Below are 12,608 nucleotides of genomic sequence, written 5' to 3'. Positions count from 1 at the left end.
TAAGAAAGTTTTGCCTAATCCAAGGTCAGGAGGATCTACTCATATGCTTTCTTCTTCTTACAGGACTATAGTTTCAGCTCTTAATTTAGGTCTATGATCCATTTGGAGTTAATGTTTATGTAGGATGTAAGGAAAGGATATAAATTCATTCGTTTGCACATAGGTGTCCAGAGGTCCTGGCACCATTTCTGGGAGAATGGTTATTCTTTCTCCATTGAATTATCTTGGCATTCTTGTCAAAAATCAATTGACCATAAAGATGACGGTTTAGTTCTGGACTCTCAGTTCTCTTTCATTGATCCACATATCTATCCTTACTATGCCAATACCACACGGTCTTCATTACTATAGCTTTTTAGCAAGTTTTGAACTAGGAAAATGTGAGTTGTTTTTTCCAACTTTCTTTTTTTTTCAAGATTGTTTTTGGTATTCTAGGTTCCTTGTGTTTCTATATGAATTTTAGGATCAGCTTGTCAATTTCTGCAAAAAAAAAGACAGTTGGCGTTTTGATGGGGATTGCATTGAATGTGTAGATCAACTTGACAAGTTTTGCCATCTCAACAATATCCTCTCCCTAGCCGTAAACAAGAGATGTCGCTGCGTTCATTTAGGTCTTCAATAATTTCTCTCAACAGTGTTCTGAAGTTTTCAGACTACACATTTTGCAATCTTTTAAAAAATTTATTCCTAAATATTTTATTCTTTTTGACGCTATTGTAAATGGAATTGTTTTCCTAATTTTATTTTCAGATTGTTCATTGCTAGAGTATAGAAATAAAACTTATTTTCATACATTGATCTTGTACTACCCTGCCACCTTGCTGAGTTCATTTATTAGCTCTAACAGACATCTTTTTTTTTGTGAAGAAGATTGACCCTGAGCTAACATCTGTTGCTGATCTTCCTTTTTTTTCCTCCCCAAAGCCCCAGTACATAATTGTATACCCCAGTTGTAGGTCATTCTAGTTCTTCTGTGTGGGATGCCATCACAGCATGGCTTGATGACGGGTGTGGAGGCCTGCACCCAGGATCTGAACCAGTGACCCCCGGGCTGCCGAAGTGGAGTGCATAAACTTAACCACTTTGCCACAGGGCTGGCCCCTCTAATAATCTTCTTAGTGGATTATTTAGGATTTTTTTGTATACAAGATAATGTCACCTGCAAATAGAAAGTGTTTTGCATCTTCCTTTTCAACCTAGATGACATTTATCTATCTATCTATTCATATCTATCTATCTTTCTATCTATCTATCCATCCATGTGTCTATCTATCCACACATCCATCTATCCAGCCACCCATCATCTGTTTATCTGTCTATCTACCCCAGTCTATCTATCCATGTATCTACCTATCTGCCCACCCACCTATCTATTATGTATCTATCTACCTATTTATGTAATTACTTATTTGTTTGTCTGTTTGTTTTTGCCTCATCACCCTGGTTGGAACCACCAGTACAACACTGAATAGAAACAGTAAGTGTGGACACCCTTGTCTTGTTCCTGGTGTTAAGGAGAAAGCATTCGGCCTTTCACTATGGGCTAGGCAGAATAACGGCCCTCTGAAGATGTTCATATCCTAATCCTGGAACCTGAAATATACCACCTTACATGGCAAAGGGGAATTAACGTTGTGGATTGCCAATCAGTTTAAACTAGAAAGATGATCCTAAACTATCTGGGGGAGCCCAGTGTAATCACAAGGGCCCTTAGAAGTGGAAGAGGGAGGCAGAGGAGGAGAAGCAGAGAGATGGCAGCGTGAAATGGACTTGGCTCTATGTTTCTGGCTTTGGAGATGGAGGAAGAGCACTGTGAGCCAAGGAATGTGGGTGGCCCCTAGAGGCTGGGAAGGACAAGGGAACAGATTCTGTCCTGGGGCATCCAGAAGGAACGCAAGCCTGCTGACCCCTGGATTTTAGCCCAATGAGATCCGTATCAGACTTCTGACCTGTGGAACCCTAAGATGATGAGTTCGTATTGGTTAAGCCGCTAGGTTGGTGGAAATTTGTTACAGCAGCAGTGGAAACTAATACATACATTACGTACAATGTTAGGTGTGGCTTTTTCTTAGCTGCCCTTAGTCAGGAAGTTTCTTTCTAGCTTGAGGTTTTTTTTATTGTTTTTCTCATGAAAGGGTTTGGGTTTTAAGTGCTTTTTCAGCGTCTACTGAGATGGACATGTGGTTTTTGTCCTGTATCTCTTTATTGGTATTCTCTATATGAAATACTGTTTTCATACTTTCCTTTACTTCTTTAAGCATGATATTCTTTAGCTCTTTGAACATATTTATAACAGCTTCTTTGGAGTCTTCATTAAGTCTGACATCTGGGTCCTCTCAAAGGCAGTCTCTATTGCCTGTGTTTTTTCTCCGTATGGATCACACTATTCTGCTTCTTTGCGTGTCTCATAATTTTCTTTGTTGAAAACTGGAGATTTTCAATATTATATTGTAGCAATGTGGATTACTGATTCCTTCCTCACTCTTCCCCGGGCGTGTTGCTTCCTTTGTTTGCTTGTTTATTTGTTTGGTGACTTGGGTGGACTATTTCAGTCAAGTCTATTTCCCTTGCAGTGGGCAACTTCCCAGTCGCCCCTCAGAGGGTGCAGACCTGGGCGGTGTACAATCAGCCTGGGATGGCATTGTTTTCATTAGGGCCCTCTTTGACTTTCCCTGATTTCTCTCTTAAGCTGTTGGCCTTTGTTGGTGTCACACCAGCTGTTAGTCTCTACTAATTGCAAGTTAATGTTCTGTTGTTTTCAACAATGCTCCGGGGCATAAATTGTTCCACAAGCTTCTCCAGGCCCACTCCTGGAGCGTGGGTGGCTCCCCAGTCCTCAGATCCTGCAGTGCGTGTGGCTCTTCCAGCTCCAAGCTCCTGCGGGGCAGATGGCTTCTCTGGCACCGCCTCCTGCAGTAGCCTTCCCTTCCAGCCCCCATGGGTAGTTTCATTTCAGAGTCCCTCAAGCAGGACACCTCCCTGTGAATGAATGGCTCTCCCAGCGCTCAAGAGGGCAGATTTCCAGCAAAGTTTTTGGTGGGGGGAGGGTAGATGCCGGGAAGTCCCACGGGGACAGCAGCAGAGCACCCTCTGGGAAACACTGCAGAACTGCAGAAACTGGGCACTGGCAAAGCCACCTGGGCTGCAGGAGGACCCTGCCCCCTGTGAGCGCCGGAACCAAGAAGCAGGGCTGAGAGGTCTCCCCAGCACCCTTTCCTCATGATGCTCAGCGCCAATGGACCAAGGGAAAATATTGAAAGGTTCCAGCTCTGTTTTCACAGAGCAGGCAAAAATGCTGATTTGGGCCTGAGAAGCAATACATTAATAGCTGGCAAAAATGCAAATGTTCATCACCAGCAGAGAGGACAAAAAGTGGTGGTATATTCATACAATGGAATGCTATGCAAGAACGAGAATGAACGGACCAATCTATACAACGTGGAAGAATTTCACGAACCCAGTGTTGAGTGAAGGACGCCAGACATAAAGGCATCCTCTCTGTGTGATTCCACCAGGTAGATGGACACCAACCTGACCTTCACATCCAAACTCAAGGCCGTGTTCTCACTGAAGCCACCCCTGACCTGTCCCGCTCCCTTCACAGTGATGGCTGCTGCCTGCTCAGAGGCCCTCAGTCCCCCGCTCAGAGTTCCTCAGAGCCCCTCTAAGGCTGTATTGCGCGGATATGATCATCTACGCGTCTCCTTCCAGCAAACCGAATGCTTCTGGTCAGCAAAGATCACGTCTCATTTGTCTCTGTCTCCAGCACCTAGAAGAGTGACTGTTCCTGGGCTTCTGAGCAATGCAAGGTGGTAATAAACCTCTCTTCGCGTGACTTTCGGAAAGGTCGCTAGAGACGACCAAGGAGTTCGATTTGCTTTGGTTTTTCCAACAGCGAGTCCACGTGCTCCAGAGCTGGCAGTTTCGGACAGAGGCAAGTGAGGGAAGATTGATTATTACTTATTATTATTTATACTATTACAAACACATATTGCTTATATAGAAATATTACAGACATATATTGTTTACATATAAATTTACAATATTTTTATATAGTTATAAAATAACATTATTATAATGTTATTGTTTATAATAATTTATTAATAGTAGTACAAACGGGAGCATCAATGGTTTAACAATGCCTGAGGTCCAGCCTGTGCCTAGAGCTGCAGCAGATTTGGAAACCACAGTTTGGCTTCTTGTAGGATCCCTGCTCCGGGCCCGGCTGGTGCGGCCGCCCTGAGATGCTGGGTGAACTCACTTATGAGCATGGGAAGCACCTGCCAGGTGCCAGGCCCTGCGCTCGGGGCGGGGCTCACCAAGGTGGATGAGGCAGTCCCCGCCTCCGAGGAGCTTAGATCTGAGCAATCAAGTGCACCGAGCGTGAAGGATGCTGCGGCTGGAGCTGGTCATCCCTCCGGGGCTGTGAGCCCTTTGAGGGCAGGGACTGGGTCTGAAATTGTTCTGGAATCCTCAGAAACCAACCAGTGATTGGCAGGCGGGAAATGTTTGATGTTGAAGGGAGAAAAGGAGGGGGGTGGGAGAGAGGAAGGGAAGGGAAGAGGGAGGGAAACTGACGAGCAGACACGAAAGAGAGTGTGGCCTCTGTCTTGAGGAAGTCGGAAGAGAGAGAGGGAAGCAAAAGTCAGAGGGAACAGAGGAGCAGGGCACAGAGAGAGAGAGAGGGAAGGAGGGAGAGAGAGAGCCCCGCCCAGCATCGCTGAGAGCAAAATCACGACAGTGCCCACGCTCGGGACGTGCAATGCAGAAATCTCAGCCTGGCAGGAGGTGGCAGGAGAGAGGGGACATCCATAGCTCCCAGAGAGCACTGCGGGCCCTGGGTGGGCCCAGAGTGTGTGGGGAGATACAGTGGAGGGGTGGGGAGCTGGAGCCAACCTGCGCCGACAGGAAGCGCCCTGGCCTTACGGCGCTCAGAGCTGTTGAAGGTCCAGGGCGGCCCAGCACGGAGGCCCGGTGTCCTCCTCAGATGTGGCCCAAGTGGTGTGAAAAGCAGCCATTTCCACCTTGAGGACACCTCACTCTCCTCCAATTCAAGCGAGAAATAATGGTTTTGCTGGAATTTCCTTTCGAGAAACTAAAGCCTTGTGTGTGTGTGTGTGTGGGTCTCTCCAGGGAAGAAATGCATTGGGGCATCCTGGGAACTGGGAACCATATCCATGAGACTGTTCCCGCGCACATCCGCATCCCCCACCCCGGGAGGCATCAGCTTCTTCCACGGGGGAGGGGGGGCAGCGGGGGGGGGGGGGGGCAGCTGATTCTGGAGCCTGGGGGAGGCGCTTCCCTGAGGCTAGGTAAAGGAAGAGCCCCATGGAGACGCACAGCTCTGCCCACTCCACCCTGGGAACTTTCTGGAGTAACTCAAAGGAGTCAGCAGTTGGAGTTTAAAAAATATTTTGTTTTATTTTATTGAGGTCACAATAGTTTATAACATTGTGGAGTTTCAGTTGTACATTATTATTTGCCGGTTATCTTATAGGTGTGCCCCTTCACCCCTTGTGCCCACCCCTCAACCCACTTCCCCTCTGGTAACCACTCATCTGTTCTCTTTGTCCATGTGTCTGTTTATCTTCCACATGTGAGTGAAATCATGCAGTGTTTGTCTTTCTCTGTCTGGCTTATTTAGCTTAACATAATACCCTCGAGGTCCATCCATGTTGTTGCAAATGGGACAATTTTGTCTTTTTTATGGCTGAGTAGTATTCCATTGTGTATGTATATATATATATATATCTCACATCTTCTTTATCCATTCCTCAGTTGATGGGCTCTTGGGTTGCTTCCACATCTTGGCTATTGTGAATAAGGCTGCAATGAATACAGGGGTGCAAAAGTCTCCTTGAATTGTTGTCTTCAAGTTCTTTGGATAAATACCCAGTAGTGGGATAGCTGGGTGATACTGTATTTCTATTTTTAATTTTTTGAGAAATCCAGCAGTTGGAGATTTTTATAGGGAGCCCAGACCAAGGGCTTTGGGCTCGAGTGAGCTGCTGGTGTGCAAACCTACATGGAAGACGTTCTTTCCTGTCCTCTGACGGTGTTGCTCTGGGTGAGGCTAGTGATGTGTCTCAGGGGGGCGTTCGTGGCCTCCTCTCTTCCCGCACCACCCACAGCCCTCGCTGGTCCTGTCTGTTCTCCCCCGGCGATACAGCCCCAACCTGTGTGTTTCTCTTGGACTCTGCAATACCTCCGAGATCCCATATGCCTCTTCTCCGGCCTGCACCTCTTCACCCCTCACCCCTGCACCTGCTCTGCCTGCTTCACCTCCGGCCCCACAGTCTCTTCCTCCCCCAGCAGCCAGAAACGGCCCTGAAAACTACAAGCCAGAGCTCGTCAGGCCTGCGCTTAACCCCCTCTGTGGCTTTCCAGCACCCTTAGATGAAACCCAAACTCCCCCTACAGCCTGCGAGGCCCTGACCGAGCTGGCCTTGCCCGCCTCTCCCACCTGGCCCCCTGGGTCTGCCTCTGCCGCGGCCACACCAGGCTGCTTCCACTCGGAATCTTCGGCACTGGCTTCTCCCTCGGCCTCAAGAGATGTCTCCCCGCTCCCCCTGATTTTGCATGACAGGCGACCCCTCGTTCTTCCAGTCGGACCTCAAATGTCCCTCCCCAGGGTGGCCTCCCTGCCCACCTTATCTGACGACCTCTCCCTGCCCACTCCACTGCCCTACCCCGTCCCCATCTCCCTCCCCGACATCATCCTTCTACATTTTCTTCATGGCACTTGTCCGATCTGAACTTATCTTGCTCTTCATGCGTTCCCTTATTTACTGTCTGTCTTCCCTCAACTAAAAATGGAAGCTCCAAGGGTGCGGGGAAGGCTTCTGGTTGCTGGCGTATCCCCTCTGCCCGGCCTGTGGTTTTCGTTTGTTGAGTGAATGTGTAAGTGCGTGAATATGTAGATGGATGGATGGGCGGATAGCTAGACGAAATGTTGTGCTCATGAACAATCAAGTGGATGCGTCGGTGGCTGGACGGACCCGTGGGGAAATTGGCCCCTGGAAAGAGGCTGGCTTCTCCCATCATGAAACTCCCTGAGATTAGGGTGTGCTGCCACCTGGCGGTGGAAATACCAGCATCTGAATTGGCTGCTGGGACGCTCTCCCTTTTTCAGAAGTTAACCATGAATGTCTCCCATCTTCTGTTCACCCGCCCCCCCTTGTCCAAGATCACTCTTCCCTTTCAGAGGCCCCCGAGAGCACCCCAATAGTTGGCTGAGACTGTTACCCGTCCTCCGTGTGGGGATGACACCTCCTAAAGTAAAGCCAGGGCTCACTCAGCAGTTATTTACTGAGCACCTGCTTTGTGTCAGACCCTCTTCCAGGTACGGGGAATGCAGTGGAGAACAAGAAAGAGCCTCATGGAGCCGATTCCAGAGAGGGGGCTGGACAACGAAGGGCAACGCATGTCGGGTAGTTTCCTGTCTTGTGACAGCGCAGGGTGAGGGGGTGGAGAATGCCTCTGGCGCTTCTTTAGTTTTCCCGATCAGAGAAAGCCTCCCCAAGACGGGAAATTTCAAACCCAGCCCAACGGGTAAGAAGGAGCCGGCCTTGCGGGGCCAGGAAAGAGCATTCTAAGCGGGCCTGGAACGGGGTGACGCTATGAGGTGCTTGCCTCGGGCTGCATGTTGAAAGAGGCACCAAAAACTGCATCCTCAAGATAAGTAATTTTTTAATACAATATTTTAAAAAAATCAATATTAATGCAAAAAACTATGATGAACCAAATATCAACATTTATATAAAGGTAGGATCCAACAGAAGTGGGCGAGTTGGGCAAACGCAAAGCGGGACCCTAGCTATTTAAAGTGTTGATAGGTGTTCATCACTGATGCTTTCAGCATCATTTTGATTCCTTAAAACATCGCACCAAAGGATTATTTATCTCAGGTACGGAGCGTGTTGGCGTCCCCTTAATGTTGCACCCAGGGCGAGTGCCTGCTTGCCTCACCCTGGTTCCAGCCCTGTTAAGTCTAAGCAGCAGGGGCAGCAAGCACAGAGCTCTGGAACAGGTGCTTGAGGGGAAGAATGTCGGGTGACAGAGCCGGGAGGTGAAGTGGCAAATGTCACCAGGACCCAGATGTGGCTAGCAGGGTCTCCACTGGCTGCTTGTGATTTCTTTCTTTCTTTCTTTCTTTTTTTTTTTTTGCTGGGGAGGATTGGCTCTGAGCTAACATCTGTTGCCCATCTTCTTCTATTTTATGTGGGACGCCACCACAGCATGGCTTGATGAGCAGTGTTAGGTGCATGCCGGGTTCCAAACCTGTGAACCCCGGGCCGCCAAAGCAGGGCATGTGAACTTAACCACTATGCCACCAGGCCAGCTGCTGCTTGTGCTTTAAAATCACCTGGGGGCTTTAAAGCCGTACACCCAGGCCCCACCCCAGGCTGACTGTCAGTCTCTGGGTGGGGTCCAGGCAGCTGGGGATGAGACCTACTTGGGAGCTGCCCACCTGATTCAGTTTTGACCCTCCCTCTGCCACCTCCCTCAAACGGTGTTAATGAAGCGTGCACCCACTGCCCCTTCTCTCTGTGGGGTCTGTCTTTCACAGCCTCCCCTGACGCTGGCATTGCCTGCTGCAATTTGGGAAATCCTGCCGCTTGTGCCCACCCCGCAGCTGTTCTGAATTTAGAGGAGGCAAATGAGAGAAGCTACAAATTTCCCTTTTAGCTCTGTAGGGAAGGAAGACATTTCCTCTTCCCAAATATGGGTTCGTCTGGCTGGAGAACGAATTAAATTCACGTGAGACAGAATAGCAAGAGAAAATTAAACAAAGCTTTATGAGGAACCATGGCCTGGGGCCTTTCTTCCCGAAGGAAGAAAGGGCACCGAAGAAGTGGGGTGCACATAGTGGTTATATACCCCCAAACAGGGTGTTTCACATGTGATTGAAATGTCCCTCCCACAAGTCACAAGTCTGGACATCCACCATTGGAGTTTCCCTCAGACTCTACATCTCCGAAGGGCTTTGTGCTAATGAAAGTACCCCTTCAACGTTGAGAGGTGTTAATAAGCACCTGCATTATACATTCCGGGAAATTGCTAAGGATATCGCTATTCTAGAGAGATGAAAAGACCTGGCTCGTGGGCCTCACCAAGCTTGATGGAGCGGCTGGTGGAGGTGGAAAGGCAGGTAAGTTTCTTCAGGCTGCGAGGGGGCTGCCGGTGGACGGTGCCCCGGAGGACATGTTCCGAGAGGCACGAAGCACAGGGAGATGTTCTGGTCTAGGTGTTCCCTCACTCTGTCAGGACACGATGAGACTCCCCACCTCGGCTCCTGGAGAAGCTCAGCCTGTCGACCTTTCGGTTCTGCAGAGGCGTCACCCCCGCCCTGGGTGGGCAAGAGGGACCAGGGAAGACCCTGGCCACTTCTGCCTCTGCCCGAAGGTCGGCAGTTCTAATACACAGTGTTTGTTAGCTCGTTCATAATGCCATATTTGCATATTCAACATTTAGGGAGGTGTCTTCACTTCCAGAAATGGAAAACGGAAACTGAAGTTTGTGCCTGCTGCTCCTGGTGCTGGGGTCACCTCACTGCGGGGACCCTACAGACAGTGTGTGTTCACCTGCGTTTACGAGGGAACCCATGTTGGTACCCGAGACTGAGGAAATGTTGCAAAGCTACAATCAATCCGTCACAGCCTGTCCTTAAAGATGATGCTTTAGAGCCACTTTGAAAGGAAACAAAATTCAAAGGCTAATAGAAGGTGGCGTTTTTCAAACTGGGTTTCTTAGAGCACTGGGGTTCTCCGTGTTGCCCCAGAGGTGGCCGTGGAGGTCAAAGAGGAAGAAGAGTGGGGGGGCTCCAGACCCCTTATCCTCGGGCAAAACCGGAACAACTGCCCATCTTATTTTATACAACAGGGCTCCCTCACCATTTTAGTAGAAAAAGAAACTGTGTGGTTCTAACAAAGGTTGAAAGCTACTAGTCTAAGGTGTCATTTTTCCTTATGAGCTTCTTCCAAATTTAATCTTTCAAGTAGAATACACTTTTTTTTTGCGGAAGATTAGCCCTGAGCTAACATCTGCCACCAATCCTCCTCTTTCTGCTGAGGAAGACTGGCCCTGAGCTAACATCTGTGCCCATCTTCCTCTACTTTATATGTGGGACGCCTACCACAGCATGGCTTGCCAAGCGGTGCCAGGTCCACACCCAGGATCTGAACCGGCAAACCCTGGGCCGCCAAAGCAGAACATGCGCACTTAACCACTGTGCCACTGGGCCAGCCCCTAGAATATACTTTTTTGATGCTTTTAAATGATAGCTTGAAGGAACAGAAAAGACGATTAGTAACAATCTCAAATAAAATTTAGGATGATGACCATGTTTTAAATAAACTCTAATCTGAGCGGTTTAGCCAAACTGTTTCTATTTTTTAAACTCATTCCTCTCTATTTTCCTATCTTGATTCAGACATTAGTTAGTTAGTGTTTTACCATTTTTAGAAGTTAATTTTTCCCTAGCTTTACTGAGATATAATTGGCAGACAACATTGTGTAAATTTGGGTACAACGTGTTGATTGATACGTGTATATACTGCAAAATGATACCGTCACAGCATTAACTAACTCCTGCATTCCATCGCGTAATTACTGGGGTTTTTTTCGTGGTGAGAACATTTAAGATCTACTGTTAGCAGCTTTCGAGGATATCGTACGGTATTATTAGCTGTAATCAGCATGCTGTACGCCAGGTCCCCAGAACTTGTTAATCTAATAAGTGGAAGTTTGTGCCCTCTGACCGGTATCCCCTCATCTCCCCCTCCCTTCAGCCCCCGGCCCCCCAGCCCCTGGTAGCTGCCATCTACTCGGTTTTTCTGAGTGTGGCTTTTTTCGGTTCCATATATGAGTGATTCCATACAGTATTTGTCTTTCTCTGTCTGACTTATTTCACTTAGCATGATGCCCTCAAGTCTCATCCAAGTTGTTGAAAATGGCGGGATTCCCTTCTTTCTCATGGCTGTTCCGTTGTGTGTACACCACATCTAGGAGCTCGCTTTAAGCTCCTTCTCTTTGCTCTTGAATTCCTATGAGGAGCCACACTTTTGGGGCTCGCACCAACCCTGGGGATGCTTCCCGCCGGCCGCGGCACCTGTCCTTCCACGGGCTCAGCTCTGCCCTGCCCCCCGCTTCTACACTTTCTCCCTCAGAACGCTCCCCAAGCCCTTCTCTCCTCCCCGCGACCCCAGGAGGGAAGGCAACCCTTGGAGCCATGGGGTCAGAACAAACGTGGCCTTTGCTTTGTCCATCCTTTTCTCTCCTGACAGGCAGGGGGACGGGCAGTCGCTTCATTCGCTCCTCCTGGCATCGCCGGTGGTTTTGCTCCCAGCGCCAATAGCTTTCACGTTGCACACTCTTGTGTGGGGTGCCTCCATCCACAGGAAACAGGGCAGAGTTTCGAAGGAAACAGGAATCCCTGCCCGTTAGGCTAAGGGTAGGGTCTTCAATCCTCCTATGCCAAGAATGGGATTGAAATCCTTACCTCGGGGTCATTCTGAGGGTTTAATCAGATACGGGATTGCAAGGGGGCGTTGAGGACACAACTGAAACACCTTCCCAGCGGCACCTGTCCACACTGGTGGCTTTTGTTCGCTGCTTGCTCCCGAGGTCCCGCAGGCTTCCTGATCGCCATTCCCGGGTCCTTTCCCAGGACTGCCTGAAGGCCCCCATTCGCTTCTTGAAGGCCCTGAAAACCGAGGGGGTGGATCCTCCGGGTTGCAATCTGGGGAGACAACGTTGGGAAAGGTTTCTGACCTCTGTCACCCAGACCTTGGTGGCAGATCAGGTGTCCCCGGGTCGGGGCCCAGCCTGATTTACGCAGTTGTCCTTCCAGCAGAACCAAAACCTCCCGTTCCTCTCCCGGAAGTTCGTGACGACTTGTGTGTTGAAACATCTGATCATCCACTCCTACTGGTGGCGTGCCGTCGAGAACAGTGCTTTCACACCCTGGATGTCTGGAGGAAGGACAGGAGGTGCCTCAGCCCTGACATCATACCTGAGAGATTCAAGAAGACGGGCTGCCAACCCCTGTTTCTGGGCACTTTTAAAGATTTTTTTAAATTTTTAAACTTTTCCCTTTTTTTCTCCCCAAAGCCCCCCAGTACATAGTTCTGTATTTTAGTTGTGGGTCCTCTGGTTGTGGCATGTGGAACGCTGCCTCAACGTGGCCTGATGAGCGGTGCCATGTCCGCGCCCAGGATCCGAACCTGTGAAACGCTGGGCCGCCGAAGCAGAGGGCGAGAACTTAACCACTCGGCCACAGGACCGGCCTCCCTGGCCGCCTTTAGGGAGGCTGCCTACCTAGAAAACAAATTTTGGGTGCAGAAAATTCACCCCTCGTAAGAGACGCCGAGACTCTCGCTCGCTCAGCGTCCTGAGGCCATCCTGGGGAGCGGTGAGAATGACATCCTCCACGATGACACTTGCTCTCTGAGAAGCACTTGGAGGACCAGGGAGTCCTCATGACGTGGTTCTATGTGGAGTATGGCTTTCCTGGGCCTATAACGTTATTTGATAAGAAGCCTTTCTCTTTTCCATGCTCCCTGAAAATGGTGAATGCTGTGGTCCGTTATATAAAGAGCGTATGGTGA

General features: G+C 49.2%; 1 pseudogene; it reads left to right on the top strand.

Moving 5' to 3' along the window:
- The first annotated feature begins 3,685 nt into the window (after window positions 1–3,685).
- On the top strand, window positions 3,686–12,608 carry LOC103542059 (arylacetamide deacetylase-like 4; annotated as a pseudogene).

Source organism: Equus przewalskii, chromosome 2 (genome assembly GCF_037783145.1).
Source record: "Equus przewalskii isolate Varuska chromosome 2, EquPr2, whole genome shotgun sequence".
Classification (NCBI taxonomy): Eukaryota; Metazoa; Chordata; class Mammalia; order Perissodactyla; family Equidae; genus Equus; species Equus przewalskii.
Note: the sequence above shows the minus strand (reverse complement) of the source record. Positions and strands in the feature narration are given on the sequence as shown.